At 41.8% G+C, this 19,774-nt stretch overlaps 1 protein-coding gene across 2 annotated transcripts in view; it reads left to right on the top strand.

The window, feature by feature from the left end:
* The window catches only part of LOC146798226 (uncharacterized), a 1,134,427-nt gene that overhangs the window by 648,118 nt on the left and 466,535 nt on the right, over positions 1-19,774 (top strand). The window lies entirely within an intron of this gene.

Here is a 19,774-nt window from a genome sequence, read left to right as displayed (position 1 = left end):
CATCATTTTTGATTGATACTGATGCTACATGTTCCATGGTTCGTCCCAAGGAGGTACTAAAGCTACCCCTCTTGGGAAAAGTCCTAGTTGTTGGTATTAGTAACAGACAATCGGCCAATGCTCCCATAAAGATGATCTCACTCGAAAACAACTATGAGCTCATAAGATGTGACACAAGTCTAGTAAACCTATTAGGTAGGAACTGCCGCTGTAAAATGCATTGCATGATTTATTGTACATCGAATGGTGTCACAAATCAAACATAAGAAGAAGACTCACCAGTCAAAATTAAATCAGAAGAGTATAGAGGCCATTTATACCTGTTCTCACAGAAGATTATATACCTCCTGATTTAAGACATACAAGGAAAGAGGAGGTATGGGATTTCACAGATAAAGAGATAACACTAATTAAAAGTGCAGAGCCAGTTAAAATTGCAGTGAAACCTAATGCAGTTTATCCTCAAATTTCTCAATACAAGCTTATATGGGAGGTGAAGGAGGTAATAAACCAGTGATCGAAAAAATGTTTGAATAGGGAATTTTTAAAAAAAGTGCTAGGTAGTCCCTGTTACTCTCCTGTGATGATGATTAAAAATTAGACCAGAAAATGAAGGGTGGTCCAAAATTGTCATCCCATGTTGTCCTTTGGTACCGAATCCTTCTGTGATTTTGTTTCAGATTCTTGTAGATGCAGAATGGTACACAGCAATCAACTAGTGTTATTTTCTCCATCCCTCTGCAGAATGTCAGCTTTCATTAATTAAGTCCTAAGGTCTTGGTTTGGTGTTGTATCCCACAAGGATATATGAAGAACCCCTACTTGAGTCAGATACTATAGAAAGATTTGGAAAATGTGCAGGTGTCCCTTAACTCAGCTGCTGGTGCTGTATTTTTATGACCTGTTGGTCGCATCCAAAACAAAAGAAGATTGCATGTTGGATACAATTGCTCTCTTGATCCATCTTGCTGAAATTGACCATAAGGTATCCCACAAAAATACAGTACTGTATGAAACAAGTGATCTAATGGGTCACTAAATTGAAAAAGGGTGCAAAAGTATCAAAATAACATGTTTCAGCAACCCTGAGAATGAATCCTCCACAACAAGAGAAGTGAGAATGTTTTTGAAAATGGTTGACTACTGTAGGCATTCGATTACGAATGTTTCCCTCATTGCAAAACGTTTACTGAGGCTTACTCACAGCAATGTTTCTGATCTAATGCTATTTGATGACGAACGCATGAGTGCCTTCCTCAAGCTCAGGGATAAAGTCTATAGCGCACCCACTCTAGGAATGCCAAATTATGAAAAATATTTTGACCTATTTTGTCATGTAAGAGAAAGGTGTTCTTTTTCCGTATGTGTCCAAGAATATGGTGAAGTTAAAAGCCCGTGTCTTATTTCTCTGCCACATTAGATCCACTTGCTGCCACACTTCCTGGATAAATTGGTTGCAGCAGTTTACCTTGCAGGTCAGCAAAATGAAAGGATTGTAATGGGTTACACATGTATAGTGTTAGTCTGTAACTCAGTTAATATTTTGCTGACTCATACACAAACTCAGCATTTTACAAACAGTCGTCTTATTAAATATAAAGCAAATTATTTTGGTGGCGGACATTATTTCAATCAGAAGATGAAAAACCCTTAATCCTGCAACACTTTTGCCACTTGCAAATACAGATGAAGAAAATAAGGAAAGTGATGATGACTGTGACCATAACTGCATTGATGTAGCAGAACTGTGTACCGAGCCAAGACCGAATATACATGATATTCCACTTGAACAGGCTGATCAGATTCTATGTATTAATTGATCTTGTTTAATAGACTTTTTTGGTGCACTGGGAGCAGCTTATGTAGTCTGTACCATATCAAATATCATGGTAGCATAATAGTTGTCTGGCCTAAATTCAACACGCAGCAGAAATGATTTCCCTTACTAGAGCATGTTGCTTATCTGATGGATTGAGTGTTACAATTTACATTACCAGCCAGCATACTTTTTGCATGGTTCATGATTTTGAAAACTTGTGGTCACATTGTGGTTTTATTACATATATTTATAGTCCTGTTTGAAATGGGAAATACATTCTAAATTTGTTATAATTACTCCAGCTTCCTAAAGAAATCTCTGTGTTGAAATGTTCAGCTCATAAATCAGGATCTGATATGATTACACTCTAGAATCGCTGTGCTGATTAAATGAATCTGCTATATTAAATTCAAATGAACAAGTGTGATGTAAAACTGAAAGTGAAAATGCAAATTGGATTTTATTGACACCAATTCAAACCTTAGGTTTGTTAAAAGAACTCCAAGATGATGCAACAGAAAATGAGAAAAAAATTGGAAATGGCAGCTTGTACTAAAGATAAGAGTGACATTTGTGTGACAACTGATAAGCAGTATGTACTCCCGGACTCAATGTTGTTTCCTATGAGTACACAGATTCATGGTCCGTCTCATATTGGACGTGACTGTATGGTTAGGTTGTTTAGCAAATATTGATATAGCCCAAAATGTAGATTTGTTGCTGAAATTTGGTGTCAGCATTGTGTTATGTGTCAGCAAAGTAACACAGGAAAGAAGACTGGGTGATTATGAGTCTCGTAGGCAAGTCTGAAGTTCTTTTTACTGGGGTACAACTTCACTTCTTGGAGACACCATTCTATAATGGTCTTAGGAATGTTCTTGTGGTGGTATGATTGTTCTCTAGTTGGCTGGATGCCTACCAAACTAGAAGAGCTGACAGCATGACAGTGGCCAAACTACTGTTGAAGAATTAATTCCTAAATTCGGTTTGCCAACTTTTTCAGAGTCAGGTAAAGTTACTCATTTTGGGAGTGAGCTAAGGAAACTGTTGTGCATAGCTTTGCAAATTGAACAAAAGTTCCAATGTAGGTAAAGACCAGAAGCATCAGGAGTCGTTGAAAAAGTAAACAGCACTCTAAAATTCAACCTGATCCGAAGATTCATTGAAATGGATATAGCCACGTCCTTTTGTGCTTATGATTATGTTAAATACCTCAGATAAGACAACAGGACTCCTTCCACGTGAGGTCCTAATGGGGAGGGCCATGAGGATTTCAGGCATCCCAAAAGCTAAGTTTGTATCTATAAGTGATAACATTGTACTTGACTGCTGCAAAAGTCTGGCTGATGTGGTGCATGCTATCTCTCACCAGGTGACTCTAGTGACACCTTCACCAAAGGAAGGGTTGTTCCACACCCTTGAGCCTGGCGACTGGGTGTTGGTAAAGAATCACACACAAAGGTTGTGTTTGGAACCCAGATGGAAAATCCCTTATTGGGTCATTCTTGTGATGACCACTGCTGTTGAGTGCAGAGGCTTGCCAGAATGGAGAAGTGTGGCTCAATGATTAGAGCGGCTGACCCTGATGCAGAGGTCTAGCCCTGGACCAGGATTCAATTCCCCGCCTCGGCGGGTCTTGGGCTCAAAAATTCCACGGACCTGATAATTCTTGCCTCGGTGCCTATTCCAATCATGGAGTCCCACTCTGCAACTCTGGGCAATTGCTTGCTTAATCTTCACAACGGCCCCCACAACGCTAAGGATGCCTGGCCTCCACCTTGGGGGTGCCCAGGAGTGGACGCCTCACAGGGAAAGCCAGGATGGGTTCCACAGCGGTATTCGTACAAGCGCCTTGAGACCCTTGCGGGTGAGTAGTGCGCTATACAAGTATCAATTTACATTTACATTTACATCGCATATAAAGAGAAGGAAGATTGCAGATGAAGAATTTTTGACAACAACCACTGACTCACAGAGTCAAACTCTAATTCTATGCATGGGGTGTTGAAAATCTTAAAGATCAAAATCAAGAAGAACCACTAAATCAAATAGAAAGTCGGCAAGCAGGACTCAAGATACTTATAATCAAAGATTGAAACTGAAAATTCAGGTTCCCAGAGGAAACAGTTTGCTGTGGAAGATGAGACTCACACTGTTTCAGATGAAACAGAGAATCTGGTGACAAGTGAAGGAAAAGAACCACTATGAACTCTGAGAAATTAACTTTGAAGATCAAAACTGATTTTTTGTGACTGAATCTCCTTTTGAGATTTTGATTTTTTTGTGCACAGTATCTTTTCATAATTAGGATTGTTTTATTTTGTACCTTAGGTATCCAGAGGAAGATTAAATAGTTCCATTGAGCTCTCAGTATATGGACTGAGCCAACAAACTGACGTTTTCTTGAGTTTTACTTTCATTTTGCACCTTTCCAGATTAGTGGTAATCTTTTAATGAAATTTCAATTTTTCCTTTTTTTCTTAATGTTTTACAGAAGGAATATGGCAACGATAAGCAGAAATGCTGTCCTAAATTTTGTATACCACTATTAGTATTATTAAAATATTACTACTTGGCTTACCGTGGCCAATAGAAGGGTGCATTGAGCCACATGACATGGCAATGCTGAGGATTGTATCCTCTCCGGTGAAGGAGATCCAGACTGGGATTATCCCTACGTGCGACAGAGGCTGCCCATATGGCAAAAGTATGCCGGACAGCATAATCCCCAACATCCCTTTACCCCAGTGCACCAGATGCCCCTGATCCATAAGTGACTTGGAGCACCTCTTGGGTTCCATGGCCACAAATGGATACGGAACACCTCAAAAAGCTGTTACCCCTACTTACAGAGGTAGCAGTGAAATGGATTTGGACCTTTCAAAAACAAACTGCAGGTGTCACCCTGTGTCAGGATTTTGCCTTACTAGCGCCATCTGGATAAGGACTCAATATGTGGATACAGATTATTTAACAAAGTACTTGTAGTATTGTTTTTTCTATGCCATTTCTTCCTTAGACGGCCTCCAGAAATACAAATCTCATGATTCCAAGGGCTCAAACTCTCCCCAGCTGTGGGAGGAATTCTGGAATAAAAGCATTTGACGCACAACGGCCGTTGTGCATAATTCCAAGATGTTAAGTGCTTCATAGTTACAGGATCGTTGGACCGTGGTGCTGTACTGTATCATTTGAGGCAGTCTGGTCCATGTCAAATACCAGGGAGATGCACCCGGCCTGCGGCATGTCTCAAGGTGCATTCAGCATTCCTTGGCAGCCCTTGGTATTTCATAATTACAGAGTTCCAGGTACGGAAGTCCACGGCCACTGCCTGTGCTGCCTTTTGAGTTTTCTGGCTCCTGGTACCTCTCCTACCGGTAAGCACATCCAGTATTTTATTATGAACTTCCATTTAATGTTGAATGAAATCCTGACAGTACACCCTCTTCCCATGCGCCTGTTAGACCCAGGAATTCGAGGCACATCGCATTGTGGACTCCAAATGGCAGAGGGTCCGTTTGTGGTATCTGGTTTCCTGGGAGGGCTATTCTTCCGAGGATGACACTTGGGAAACTTGTTTCAATATTCACACACCCCAGGCGGTGAGTGTTTTTCACCTCGCTAAACCTTCCAAACCTGGTTCCTGAAGGGTACACAACTCTGCATAAACTCTTTATTTTAAGATTATCAGATAGGATATCTTCAATGGCAGGAGGGTGTTCCAGTGGGAGGGACACTGAGGATTTACACGTCTGATCTTGGTACCTATCTGTGTTTTCTTATTTAGCACACTTCCTGACTCCATGAAGTTCTGTGAATTTATTCAATCAATCAAGTCATATTTATTAAGTGCGGCTTGTCATCCGAGAGGGTATCCAGGCGCTTGCTGAAGGTCTCAGTCGAAAGGCCTGGGTTCCAAGTACATGTATATCCCAGAGAGAGAGGGGGATGGGACGCAGAGAGCTGGCACTATTTCATGCCCCCAAAAAATAAATTCTCCCTCGTTCAGTTCTTTTTGAACCTCCAAGCATGGCATTTCCAGTGTTTCATGGGCCCTGGTGGAAGGAAGGACATGGGCCTCTAGCTGCTGTTTGAATTGTCAAATACAGAAATAATCACGGTTTGGTGGGCTACACAGGCCTCTGTCCCCCAGTGACACTGCACCTGCTGCACCAGTGGGAGCTACGCCCCTGCCTCCAAGTATAGGTGTAACTGAATAAATACAATCATAAATTTGTGTTTTGAAATTTAAATTAAAAAGAGACTGTCAGTGTGGCTTTGGTATTAAAGAGCAATTGTGCCATTAAACAAACTTGATACATTAACTCTTGTGAACTCTTTTGTCAAACAGTTTTTCCTGCGTAGTGCAAGAGGTAGAAGGCAGAAGAGCCTTTTAAAAGCAGATGGATCTTGGTGGTCCAAAAGGCAATAGTATGTCATGGAGCCCACGGGTGACTATTTGGGGAGGATTTTTCAGAGATTTACAGGTTAAATTCTTGCTAAGGTCAGTATGGAAGAGATGGCTATAAAGGAGGTTCAATCTATGTTTGCAGACCACCTGGCAGGTGACTTCTTGCAGAACAAATATTAAAGTTATTGGGTAGCCACAAGCGTGTCTGGGTACATCAGTTCCTTTTTAATTTTCCAATCACATACAGTACCTCCCCCTTCTTTTCCACTGTCTAGGACATTTGTCTGAAGTGTAGAAAACCAAATGAGGGACAACAATGCTTGCAAGATTAACCACTGGGTGCTATTACCAATGCAATCATTAATGTGAACAATGCCTAGGAATATGTTGGATCTCTTGCACAGTATTCACATTCAGAATGCATTTAAAAATGTTTGATAGCAAGAGTGTAATACACTAAAGGGGTTTTGGTTTTGGTCATCATGAAAAGGATTGAAAAGGGGGGACAGAAAGGGTCTATTTGTACTCTGGAGGTCAGTCCGTCCTCCGCCAGGGCGACGGAGTAAATTACTCTGTTGCCCTGTCAGAGGTCCTGACGGCCTAATTTAGAAATATCCATCGGGCTGGCGGACATTTCTAGCAATGTATCAAAAGGGGGAGGGAAAAAGAAGCGGTGGTCCATTCAGCTTCCAGAGGTTAGTACAACAATATCAAGGTGGGGGGAATGGACCACTTGTCCTGTGTACCAGGGTCTTTCAGTTTACGTGGTTGGGCATCCTTAAAAAACCCTCATATAGGTACACTGGCGTAAGGCGGTATATCTTGATTCTCCGCCGTAGTGTATCGTGATAGCATGATCATTGGGCTTTTTATTGTCCAAATGCTAACCTCCCCATGGAGGAAGACCAACTGGTTGTGCAGTAGTGGTCAGTTAAATCTGGTGGGCAGACCATTATGATGGCGGTAAGGATACTCCATCGCCGTTCTTAACGCCATCATATAAATCAGCCCTCAAATCCTCGAACAATATGCAGCGTGGATTCAGGGAGCAGCTTGCATGAAGGAAAGGTTGCCAAGTAAACTGACTCAGTGAACTGTATAATAGCAGTGCTTAATGTGCCCGGTGGCTGCATGTGGTGGCACCAGCACTCCTTTTCAGGGACAAGGACATATTTCTCATCATAAGACCTTGACTCGTGCAATAGAAAAAAGAAAGAAAAGAGAGAAAAAAGAAGGAAGTGAAATAAAGCACAACATTGATAATTGCAGAAAACTGATTAAAAAGAACTTGCAAGCATGTGATAAGGAGACAGGAAGTGTTGAGCAGAGGAAAAAGAAATATGAGGTGGAATTAAGACCAGGCAACCATGTTATATGCCAACCCTAACCCTTGGCATTGCTAGCGGCTGGCACCTACAAAAAAATGTTGATTCCCTGGACTTGAACTTATGTTTTTTCACACTGCCCAATGGGTTAAATTATGACGAAAAGAATGAGGTGCGTCGGTGCTATGCCAACAAGTGCATTTTTTAGCTCGAAAATTAGACATATTGCCTGTCGCTTTGGCACTTGGAACCCGCCAGCATGTCGGGAGGTCAGCATTGATTTATGGGTTGATGTGACCATGGGCTTCACATTATGTGGGGCACTGTGGTTCAGGGTCAACCAGTATTTTCAGCTGAACAGTTCTGCATTTAAGGAAGGGGCAATGCTCTTAAACTCAGTGTGTCGCAGTTGCGGCACATGTATCATTATGACACGTAAGTGCTGCAGGTGAGGTACTTGAAAGTGCCCCAAAGCTTGCTTCTAGGGCAGAGGCGCCAGCAGAGCTTTTAATGTGATAGGACCTGCACTGCATTGGGGTTCTTTATTTATGAGAGCATGATTTTCGCAGATGCCTGTTTTACAGAAGTGTGAACACTGGCCCATTCACACTGAGGCAATTGCCTGTTGTGCAGTTGGATTGGGTAGGTCAGTCATTCCTCGGAGATAAAATTCTGCTGACTGCTCTGCTTAATGCTGGAATACATATAACGTGTGTTTTTGTTAGGGTACAGTCGGTGGATACTAAGTCATGACATTTATTTAGAGCTTCCTTTTAGTACAGCTGCTAGCAAACAATTGACTTTTATAGGGTTAAATGTAGTTGTTGTTCTGCTTATAAATTTATAGATCATTTTTGTCAGTCAATCCATATATATGAATTCTTACGTAAGAAACACCTGCCAGTACCATCGAAAGGATTTTGAATATGGCAGTGCGCCGCATAGGTTTGCTACCTGGCCATTTTTTCACCGACCTGGCCTGTACTTTTGAATCCACGCAGGTGCAAATATTGGGAAAAGAAGTGAAATCTGGTATTTTTCCCTTCTGAGACATAAACCTAAAGTAACAAGCAAATAAATAAATCAGATATAAAGTATTTGAGAGCTGAGTAAATTGTTTTGGAATCAATATTTCATTATTAAAGAAAACAAAATATAGCTGCCATTTAAAAAATAAATCCTAACGGCTTTACACAAAGTCTTCTTCACCTACCAACTCTTCCAGAAGAGCAAAATGGAAACGAATGGTTGGTATTTTTAGGTCGAGCCTGTAGCAGCGCGTATGCGCTGCTCTGGCGTGACTTTTGGTAAGGGGCTTTCAAAAGCTCACCACACGCTTGTGCGTGTGGTTTGTTTTTAGTTACAGGCTATTGGGATTTACGTGCATCTTTCTAAGAAAGACAGCACGCAATTGGGCAAAGGCGGATGCATGTCCCGCCTTTGCTCCGCCCACGGCCCATTGCTTGCGGTTACCCGCAAGGGCGACATCTGTTTTGAATTATCGTGCCCAGACACAGGCGCGATAATTGAAAACGGATCGCTCGCTGTGGCGTGCGCGCGTGCACCACTTGCGGGCTTTCAGGCTGCTCTACAGCTAAGAAATGTAACTTGTGATGGTTGTGCCTGTTTTCAAGCAGCCGTACTCGGGCTTGTTAATCACACACCTTTGAAATTCCCCTGGTCCCCTGGTTTTTCCGCGGGCTCTCGGAGTTGCAGAGCTTTCAAAGGCGGATTTCACGCTCACCCAAGACATAAACAAATGTATGGAAGGAGGGCTAGAGGTTGCTGGAAGAGACAATGAAACCAAAACCAATGCTAGGCATACTTTTGTTTAGCCCAATGTCTCCTTACGTACCACTGAAGTAAGTGTTATTACTTCTGAAGTGTCCGAAAATTACATTAGCAAGTACTGTGGAATGTCAGTATGCGTTTATCTGTTTACAGGGGAAGCCAGTATAAAATGTATCCACTGGCTTTGTATTCTGAGTCAGACACTGAGTTGGAAAGTGACCGGGAAATATTTTCTTTGATCGAATACGAAAATCGCTGAGTCGCACTGTTTTGTTTAAATGACATTGCTAGCTTTGTTTGCATTATTTCAAAATGTATTTAAGAAATGACATTTTAGTTTTATGAGATAGAGGAGACTCGTTCTACATGCATTTAGGGGTTTGAGAGGAGCGGGCCGATGGTGGGTTTTTTTTGGGCGGGGGGAAGGAGGGGGTAGAGGAAGCGAGTGTCAAGCGCCCCCCTCCCCCAAGATGGCTCAGAACTGTGCAGACGCGGAGAGGGGTACAGCGTGACATGTCCAGCATCAATCCTGAATAGTGAGTATTGGGTGAGGGTGGGGGCAGAACAGCTGATGGTCATAAAGGAGGCATGAGGGCGGTAGGGAATTGGGGAGAGGGATGCACATTTTGTACATTTTTTACAAGTATTGATTATTGAGCTTACCGTTAAGTAGGTTTGCCCCTAGGATCTGATCTGACACCGACACCCTCTTCCCCCTTAACTACAAGAAATGGAGCATCTGCAGTCCCTGTGCACTTGCTGACGCTGGAAATCGGGTGTTTTTCATCTAACTGATAAGATCACGACAAGTAAGTGCCTGTTGTAAGGTGCTTATCTGACACGTCATATTAACAGGCCAAATGTAACTAATAAGATCGCGTCACGTAAGTGTCTGTTGTAAAGTGCTTATCTAACATGTCATATTAACAGGCCAAATGTTTATCTTCACTTTTATAGCTGCAGGTGTAGCCTCGCCAGTTAAGGCCAGCTAACTCATGCTGTCCATTTGTAGAGTGTGAGTTTTCTTTTGATGGGAAGGGTTGATTGCATCAACTCCCAGTAATGAATATCTGCGTCTTTGAGTTGTTCCAGTCGCCTACTTGTTGAGATACATGTCAGTGTAGGATGGATTAAGCCACGCCCTATTTACAACACTAAGTTAGCATAACCGAGATAATTGTTAGCAAGCCAGCTTGTCGTTTCTGCTGCGCTGCACACGACACTGTTGTTATGTGTTATTCATTTTAGAAATGCTGACTCGACTTTGCCTTACAGGATAACAAACTGTTGTTTCACATTCTTAACAGTGAAATGTGTCCTTGGTCTGTACATCATGCAAAGAACGAGTCTGGGTCACTAGAAGGTACAGAGTGTTGTGATTAGATTGATCGTACCACTTTTTAGACATATCATACATACAGCTGCCAATATCTGAAGGACAAGCGTCTTTAATATTGCAGAACAGTTTGGTTTTACATTCATTCGAACAGAAGAGCTGATGCATGAGAGAGCTAGCTGATCCTTTGATGTGATTCTACTAAGCTGATCTATACGGTATGGGGTCCCCCCTGTTAAACCTAAGAGACCTTCTAATAGTCTAATAATAATAATAATGTATTAGATTCTAGAGAAAGGAGTGTGGCTGTATGCCACTGTCATTATTAGTATGATTGCTCCTTTCATTCTGTATGGTATTGTAATAATGGTTCTGATCTGTATTGTTAGTCTGCTAGTGTTAGCCAAAGTACTGCATCTTAGGACGCGAGGTTTATAAAATAAACTCTTTAAACTTTACCGTGTCTGTATTATTATGTTGTGGACTAACAAATAGATACGAACAGGTATTTCGGACTCCCACCACTCCTGAGAAATATCTAAGTCGCTTGTTCTGGTTTGTCGATACATTGGGACCGCCTTGCTAGATCTAGGCTAACGAATGGGATACTAAGCTAGTCGGATAAGGGGTTCTGGGTTCTGAGGGGAGTTTTCTGGTACACCACAATTCTCTGAGGTCCTGGTCTCCTGCGCATAGTTCTGTGCATAAGCAGAATCCCTGCAACATCAGTAGCATGTATATGAACTCACTGAGCTACCTTGCTGGCGGGTATTCCCTTGGTGCCCCAAGCGATCGGTGTTCCTACCTTCTGTTCCCAAGCGGTGTCTCCGAACAACCACTTAATAGGCCAGATACCATTCCTAACTTTCTACTTATCACCCAGCTCTTTTTACTATTTTGCAATTTCAACCTTCTTGAAAGTAAAATTACGCAATTAGATTCTTGCCATTGGCACAATTTTCGTTAAATACCTGTCAGTATCGAGTCAAAGTTGTCATGTGTCAACTGATTTCTCTCCCCCACACACAAACTTTCCGTGACCTGGAACGCAACACTGCCATTTTGGAGAGTTTATTTGCTTTATGCGGTGTTTACACCGAAACCGCAGCAATTACTTTTATCTAATTGTGGTTGGATGGAAATTTGTTATGATTCAGAGAATTGAGGCAAGATGGCGGCTGGTCAGCCAGCCGAGTGAGCTGGACGTAACGGGCTCCCCTGCTGCTGCTGCTAATGTCTCCTAGCTGAAATTTTACAAAGGAAAACACACCAGCAAAACGGACCGGAATGCTCTGGCGCCTGACGCTGCTCTCACAAGCCGAACTGTGTTCCTTGGTTAGAGGCTTCGCGTCGCTCCGAGATTGGCGGTCAGTGAGCTCAACGGCGGTGCCGGTGCTAATCAATATGGCCCCGAAAGTTCCCCCCAAGAATGTTAAGTCCCGGCAATCTGGTGTAAGCAGTAACAACCCGGCGAAGAACTCAAAGAAGTTGTCTGCAACCGCTGCATCGAAAGCCGGAGTAAAAGAGGGGACGCCTGAATCTGTTCGTACTAAACAGGGCACTCATCCTCTTTTTAAAGTGCCGAGCGCTAAAAACGGAAAGAAATCAGCCACTATGCAGGCAGATTACCCCTTACCCGATTTAGCAAGGCGAGACAAAGACTCCACTCCGACCATCGATCCTGGAACTGCCTCATCTCTGGAGGAAGAAAGCTGGAACCATGGTCCAGCTCGGGACGCTAGTGAGCGCTGCAGTGGAACTATGGGTCCTGTAGTCTTATCAGCTGATCCTGGGACTACAAGCAAGAAAAGTACCTGCAGTAATGGAAGCGGCACAATTATCCCGGACGGAGGCACACCTATGGGGGTCTTAGTGGATGAAGGACTGGACAACTTCAAGGAGCTGGAAACAGGGGACAAATTCTACTCGATGTCCGATCCATCGTCATCAGAAGAGGGCAGTCTGGGTAAAGTAGGGCTTGGGGACGATAGCGATAGCATCGGCTCTTTTGATGAAGACAGTCAACTAGGCAAAAAGACACCGCCTGGGCCTGAGCCTGATACAACCCGGAAAATCAAGGTACAAGGGATATTGGGAGGGCCGTCTGTAAGTGATATACAGGAGTCACTGTCCTGGGACTATTCGTTTTCCAGTAATAACGCTGGTGCAGTAACCGGAGAAAGGGTCGATAATCTGAGCCTTGGCGGGGAGCATGAACCCTCTAAGGAAGTCACTCTACACTCCATTTTTCAGCTTTTTGTGGCACATAGAGCAGAGTCCAGGGCGGAAAGCTTACGGGCCCAAAGTGCCTGCCGCAAACTTCAAAACTCAATCAAAAGAGTGGCTAAAACCTGTGCAGACATAGCGGCTAGAACATGCGAAGTTGAAGATCGGATTTCAAAACTGGAGGATGAATTAAGCGCACAGAGAGGGATTACAGAGATGCTGAAAAATCAGAAGGATGATGTCTCTTGGAAGCTCTACGATCTGGAAAATCGAATGAGAAGGAATAACCTTTGCATTCTTGGTATACACGAGGGCCTAGAAACTTCAGATGTTCGTCAGTTTGTTGTAGAATTGTTCATGGAAGCATTCCCAGATCTAAAGAACTGGGATTGGAAGACTGAAATACAAAGAGCCCATCGGTTCCCTTTCAAGATGCGACAACAGCTAAATCAAGATAATGTGCGACCCCGTGCCATCTTGATCTCTTTCAATAATTTCTTGGCACGAGAAGCGGTTTATGATGCAGCTAGACCTAATCGTAAGAGAAAAGGAAAGGGTCAAGAATTTTTTGTTAGGCCAGATTTCTGTCAGGCTACTGTTGAGCGAAGGTGGCAGCTTCGCTCGCTGATGCCACTGTTTCAGGCGAAGGGCGCACAAATGTTCCTGCTTAATCCCGCAAAGCTAAAAGTTTTGCATCAGGGCCAAATATCTTTTTTTACATCTGAAATACAGGCCAACGAGTTTCTAAATACAATATAGGAGTTTTTGTGGTCTAGGCTCTATAATTATGTGGGGCTTTCTACGCTCTGTTGCTACCTATCTTTATTTTTTGTTTTAGGCTAACTAGTTCCAGCTTTATCTTATATGTGCTGGTGTGTTTTGGCTATCTTATTTTTCTTTTTTTTTTTGGGAGGGGCATCTGCAGGGGAGCTCCCCGGCTCCATATCACTAGGGACCTATGGTCCTTTTGCCTCACTTAAAGGGAGAGGGAGGGATCAGGGGGAGGGGGGGGGGGGTGTTGGGGTACGGGGGGGAAATGCTCGTTTTCGACACAGTTGACACAAGTATTGTAAATTTTGCACAGCTGGGGATGGATATGGGTTTTTTTCTGCGTGTTATTTCTGCTATTTGAATTTTAATTTCAAGGGGATTACTGTTCTTAATAAGTCATTAAATAATGAAGGTCATAAACTTAAAAAATCATTCCAGAGTGGCAAGACAATATTGAGGGAGATAATAAGAGCAAATAATAGCTAGATCTCATATTCGTATAGCCTCTATCAATATATGCGGTCTTAATGATAAAAATAAAAGAAGAAATCTCCAAGAAGACCTTAAATTCCTTGATATAGACCTGGTATGTCTGCAAGAGACACACATAGCTAGTAAAGACAATAACTTATTAGGGGTTTAAAAGACTTGTCCATACCACTCAGGACTGCAGGACAAAGGGTGTTGCTGTACTTTGTAGAAATAGTGGTATCAAATGTGATAGAACAACCGCGGATAGTCTGGGAAGATGGACCTTAATGACTATTAAATGTGGATCAGGAGTGTTTACTTTAGGCTCAATATATTCTTCGGTATTAGACGATCCATCAGTTCTGAGATATATATATCAACGGAGCATCCATCCTGGCCAGCGCCTTATGTCCTATGTGGGGATCTAAACGTAAATGGAGCTAAAAATGTAGGCAGCACTGTAACTTTAGAACGTAAACCGCAAACACGCAAGGCATTAAACGATTTGATATCTGATTTGGGACTTATCGATGTTTGGCCTAAATTAAGGGGCCTAGATCCAGGATTCACTTACTATTCAGCACCCTATCAAAAATTTGCCAGGTTAGACTATTTTTTTGTCTCCCCATTATTACTAAAGGAAGCATAAATCAAACTATACCCTAGGGTATTAACAGATCATAACCCTCTGGTGTTTCAATTTCCTCTAGATGGTATGGCAAATATATATAAAAAATGGACATTTGAAAGGGCTATCCTCTTAGACCAAGACTATAGAAATTATATGAGAAGTAGGATAGGGGAATTCTTTAGCATTAATAAGGGTACTGCATCCCCAGGGGTAGTTTGGGATACATTTAAGGCCTGGACACGAGGAGAGACTCTTAGCTTCGGAACGCTTAAAAGGAAGAAACATATCTCGCAAGTTAAGTGTTACTATCAGAAGCTCTCTCAGCTGGAAACAGAATTAATAGCAAAAGTGAGAGATAAAATTGAACTAACAGGAATCTTGGACTCAATCTCAGTGACTAAATTAGCCCTAAGTGATCTGTATTTAAACAAGTTAACAGGCACATATTTAGCTAGAAAGCAAGAATGCTATGAATACAGCGAAACGGTCGGGCGACTACTTGCAGTCAAGACTAGGCAACAAATATCTGCTCGACACATAGGCCAAATTAAAAATATGAATGGCGACATAATTTCTGATGAGGGAGAAATCTGAGACTCTTTTAAAGACTATTATAGGGCTTTGTATACAGCAGATACATTATTGGAAGAAGGCCTTGACTCTCTTTTTTTACCCAAAGTAAAACTGACAAATGAGGAGGCATTCCACCTCGATTTAGAAATTTCATACGAGGAACTTCAGAAGGCACTATATGATCTACCGTCGGCAAAAGCTACTGGTATGGATGCCATACCATTAGAATTCTATAAAACTTTTTGTAAGGAGATAGGAAGGGAGCTTCTAGCTCTCTTTAATACCATTAAGGGGGGAGATGCTCCACCGTTGTCTTGGGGGTCGGCAAATATTGTAATATTCTTAAAGAAGGAGAAAGACCCGTTAAATATGGGTTCCTATAGACCAATCACGCTCCTAAATAGTGATGCCAAATTATATTCTAAGATTTTTGCCTCCCGCCTTAATAGAGTTATGCAGCAACTGGTCTCCCGATGGCAGCATGGATTTATTCAGGGAAGGGGAACAGAGAATCATATAAGGAGGCTTATCACATTATTGGATGCTTCCCTTAGCGGCTGCTTTTTTAGACGCAGAAAAGGCGTTCAACCGCGTCTCTTGGAATTATTTGTGGAAATGTCTGGAAGCGAATAATCTAGGAGGAGGCTTTATTAGGGCAATCCAGGCTCTTTACCATAAACCTCTAGCTCAGGTCCAGATTATGGGATATCTTTCTGAACCCTTTTCTATAGAAAGAGGGACAAGACAAGGCTGCCCATCTTCGCCATTGTTATATGCATTATATATGGATCCTTTTCTTAGACTCTTGGAGGCTTCTGAGAATATATCTCCCTTCATCCTGAATAATACGGCTACGAAAATGTTGGCATATGCAGATGATGTCGCTATTGTTACCTCAGAATTATCTAATACATTGGTCGAAGTTGAAATGCTTGCAGAGAAATTTGGTAGATTTCCTGGGTATAGGCTTAACAGGGAAAAAACTCAAGATTTTAGTAAATAAATATATGGCCTCTACGGATGAAAGAATAGTCGAGGAGGCGGTATACCTTGGGATCAGAGACAAGGCCCAAACCAAGGAAATAGTTGATGTTAATCTCACCCCTATAATTTCTAAAATTAAGAAGGATATGGGTCGATGGGACAATCTGAAATTATCAATTATAGGGAGATGTAATCTGATCAAAATGATTGTCCTGCCGAAATTATTATACATTTTTCGCACAATACCCTTAGAAATAAATAATATATGGTTCCGACAGATTGACCGCGAGATAGCGAGATTCATTTGGTCTTTTAAAAAAACGCGCCGCGCAAATTGCTTTCTAACACTCCCAGTTGAAAGAGGAGGATTAGGATTACCCAATATTAGATTGTACTACCTAGCGGCGTCATTTAAATATTATTGGCCTATGTTTCGAGCAGATAATAAGGTATCTGTGACCCCAAATGATGTACCCTCTATATTTGAGATTCTAATGGGTTTGGGTGCCAGGAGATGTTTGCTAAAAATATACGAGACTAGTTATTTAAAAGAAACTAGTTTCAAGATTTTGATAACCGCATATCAAAACTGGACCCATGTCAGAAAAAAACTCGGCATGGGCAGGTTCAGCAGATATACTCCATTTTCGGATAACAGCCAGATCTCCGCAATACTGTTGGATGGATACTTTGGGAGGTGGATAAAGGCGGGTGTCCGCAGTATTGCGGACCTATTGGATGGGGATCAACCAGCTACATTTGAAATAATTAAAAATAGATTTAATCTCAGTAATAGAGATTTTTTCAAGTTTCTACAATTAAGGGACTTTATTACTAAAAAAAGGGGTGGTGTAAATGGCTACTCTATGATACCTCTGCTGGAGGCCATTACCAGTAATGATCCTCCGTCAATTTCAAAACTTTACAGGATATTTCTTGATGGGGTTCCAGATGGTATTGAGAAACACTCTGTAAAATGGCAAGAAAGGCTTGAGGTTACAGACCCAGGTTTTGAAAGAGCTGTTGTATTGGCCAATACTGTATTATCCACAGCAAACCTTAGGGCGCAATGCTACAAGACATTTTTTGATCTTTATATTACCCCTTCTAAAATTGCTAAATGGGGGGGCGCGGAGGGTATCTACTGTTTTAGATGTAATATTTTGGGGGCAGATTTGGTGCATATTTTTTCTGCATGTCCGGTTTTGGATAAATTAAGGCAGGAGGTTACTTTGTTTCTGCAATATGTTTTGAATAGAAATCTGCTGTTAACCCCCCAACTTATGCTACTCAGAGTATCTACACCTGTAGATAATTGTAAGGAGTTTTTATGTATTGCTATGTCAATACTCAGACTATGTATTGCCTCCTCGTGGCTAAATCCGCTACCACCCACATGTGGACAATGGAAAATGTGTATGCTCCATATATTCAACCTGGAGAAGGCCCTTTATGCCCGAAAGGGTAAAAGAGGAAGAATTAAGGGCCTCAAGATCTGGAGACCACTTAATGACTGGATTAATGAACTCAATTAACAAAAGCTATATTATTTATTTATTTTTACTTTTTCTGCGACATGTGGACTATAAAAATGTGCCTATCGGAGCGCTAATGTACAATGCGGGAATGTCAAACATTGTATGTCCCCAGTTTGTATGTATTTACGAGCATAAATAAAAAAAAAAAAAAAGGAAATTTGTTATGATGAATTAACTGGTGGTCTTTGGTACTTTCAAAAGTACTGAAGTGGAAATGAAAACGGAAACGAGTAATCTTTCAAGCTCTTTGTGGCTTTTGGTGAAAACCTGAATAGATGCCACGGCAGAACAACCACTTGCCATAAGAACCACTTACCAGCTATGAACAGAAAAGAGTATTCAGATTGTTCACAAATATCTCAATGTAGCTCCTGCATCAGTGAAACATATCACTGTTCATGTGTTTTGGTCATGCTACCATTTCAAACAGAATGACAATTCAGAGCAATAAAAGGTGTAGAAGAGCAGTAACAGGCTGAGCAACACATCAACTGATATATGCCATTTTCTTTTATCAAGAAGAAGGGGCTGCATTTCCAACCACTGCACTCCAACACTGACTGATTGACTGCCTATCCAAACCTAATTTCACAATTTCTCTCTCTCCTTCTTATTCCCTCATCCCTCCCTTCCTTATTGGCCTCCGTAATCCCCTTTACTTCTTTTCTTCCTTTGTTCCTTACCCTCCCTCCTTTTTCCATTCTTCATTACTTAAACCATCTCTTCCTACTTCCTCGATTCCTCCTTCCGTCAAACCCTTCCTTCCTATTTACTTCCACTGCCCCTTCTGCCTAGAATCCTCTCTGCCTCCCTATCTTTCTTCATTACCTCCTTTCCTCCTTCTTGCCCATCTTAATCCCTCTCTTCACTCCGTAATTATATACTCAGCCTTATTTCTTCAAACCTTATTTCAACTTCACTTAATCCAGTCATTCATATCTTGCTCTTCCGCATTTCACTAAATCCTTTCTTTTTTTCTTCTTGCTTTCTCTCCTATCCCTTTTTCCTCTTTCTCTACCTCATTCCGTCCTTCCCTTCCTCTCACATCCCCTCATCTTTCCTCCATTCCTTCTCTTAATTCCTCCCTCCTTTCCTCCCTTCCTTCCTGAATTTCTCTATCACATTGCTCTTTCTCTCAATGTCACGCAGTTCCATGCCACACAATTCAACTCCACACATTTTCATTCCACACTACATAATTCACCAACAAACCGCATAATTCAACTCAAAAACACAATTACATACCACCACATACATACAATCCAAACCACATAATTCCACATCATGCTTCAAAATTCAACAGCACACCACATCATTAAACTCCACTACATACCATTTCACACCCAAAATACCATTCCACATAATTACACACCATAACACCCACTCCACATAGTTCCAATATGCGCAATACCACATAATTACTATCCACATATTTCAACTGTAAACCATGCCACATAATTCCACTACACAAATCCACTCCACACCACACAATTCCATGCCACACAATTCCACAACTAACAATTCCAAGCCAACTCACATAATTCGACTACACACCACATGCATACACTCTACAACTTATAGGTAAAAGACATTATTGTTTACAACGCCAATTGCTCTAACTCAAGCAAATGCGAGAGCTATTGCATTCCTTTTTGGATCATAAAAGTTCAAAAAAGGCACCTGCGTCATTTCACGTGGTAATCCATGCATGTGCCTACAATATAATGTGGCCATTCTTGTTTATTATAACTTTTCAACATGCTGCACAGCAGCCACGCTGCTCTACAACATAGCTTAAAAATAAAGGCCAAACCATAACCTCTGGCTAAGCACTTATATGGTCCCAAAGGCGAGACCTATTGGCTATGCCAATGCTTGTCTTCGAAGAAAAGTTGCCA

This window comes from Triturus cristatus, chromosome 9 (assembly GCF_964204655.1).
Source record: "Triturus cristatus chromosome 9, aTriCri1.1, whole genome shotgun sequence".
NCBI classification, from domain to species: Eukaryota; Metazoa; Chordata; class Amphibia; order Caudata; family Salamandridae; genus Triturus; species Triturus cristatus.
Note: the sequence above shows the minus strand (reverse complement) of the source record. Positions and strands in the feature narration are given on the sequence as shown.